The sequence below is a fragment of the Charadrius vociferus genome, unplaced genomic scaffold, assembly GCF_000708025.1.
Source record: "Charadrius vociferus isolate BGI_N301 unplaced genomic scaffold, ASM70802v2 scaffold231, whole genome shotgun sequence".
Lineage (NCBI taxonomy): Eukaryota > Metazoa > Chordata > Aves > Charadriiformes > Charadriidae > Charadrius > Charadrius vociferus.
The window spans coordinates 586,390-587,774 of NW_009647211.1; positions in this window are offsets into that span (position 1 = coordinate 586,390).

Genomic DNA, 1,385 nt, shown 5'->3' on the forward strand with positions numbered 1-1,385 from the left:
GCCAGCTGCCGCCCCCCCGGGCAAGGGACTGGGTCCCGACACGGCTTGAGAAAGCCGTGTCTGCCCCCACCCCGCCGCCCTCAAAGCCCCTGACTTCGAGGGGCTGTGATTTGCGGAGCAGATCCTCCTCCGGACGGAGAGCAGTCCTGCTCTCCTCTTCCCGAGTTGGGTGCAAGCGGAGAGCAGGGCTTTCGGAGATGCTGTGCTGCCGCTGAATTTCATCCTGGAGTCGGCTCTGAGACATGAAGCCTCTCCCGGTGTCATCCCCTCCCCAAGACCCCAAGAATGAATCTAGCTGTTGGGATGCACCTTGCAGGGTCTCCCTTGGTGTCCAAGCCCCACCATAAATTGGCCGTGATGGTGACGTTCAAAGTCCCTGTGTTTTAATACATGTGTGATGGTAGTTCAAAGTAAGCCCCACCATCCGAATGAATAGAGGAAAGGATCTGAAATGTGTGGGAATGTGGAAAGGCAGGAGGAGCCTTATGAGCAGCAGTGTTTTCAGGCAGGTTGCTTCAACATTGAATGTGCCAGTGACATAAAGGAGTAAACGCGTTCACTTGGGGCAGAGATACTGGGAGATAAAAAGGAGTGATACCACAAAGTGTCCAAGAGAACAAAGAGAATAATAAAGGACATTCTGAAGGAAATCGTGAAACCATGGTTTCTTTAAGTTTTTCCATTAACACGATTCCTTTTCCTCATCCTAAAAATTTGGAAAGCTCAGAGAAGCCATTTTAGAAAACACCCAAACACCCCTCATCTTTCAGCCGTGAAAAGGTCTGGGTTTTATTCGTTCTCCCTACAGTACAACAAAGCACCTCTATGTTGTAGATTTCCAAGTTGACTTGCAGAAAACAAGCCCAAGAACATCCTTTCATTACTGGGCACAACTCCTGCCTTACAGCACAATTTCTTCATAAACGGCATGTCAAGTGATAACTTACGTTGTCTTAATTTCAGGGAAGAATAAGTGTGGGAGGAGAAGTACACACACTGGACAGAGGTTTCTAAGTCGGTGCAATGGCTTGGTTTTCAGATTAAAAGTTTGTAATGGACCATGATTGTCATCTGAACTTGTCCTCCTGAAAGTTGTTGTCATGGTTTCAGCTGGTATGGAGTTAACTTTCTTGCTAGCAGCTGGTATGGGGCTGTGTTTTGGATTTGGAATGAGAGCGGTGTTGATGGTGCACTGGTGTTTTTGGTTGTTGCTAAGCAGTAAAGGTCTTTTCTGCTCCTTGCACCGCCCCACCAGCGAGTAGGCTGGGGGTGCACAAGAATTTGGGAGGCAACACAGCCAGGACAGATGACTCCAACTGACCAAAGGGATATTCCATACCACACAACGTCATGCTCGGTGTATAGATCTGGGGGAAGAAGAAGGA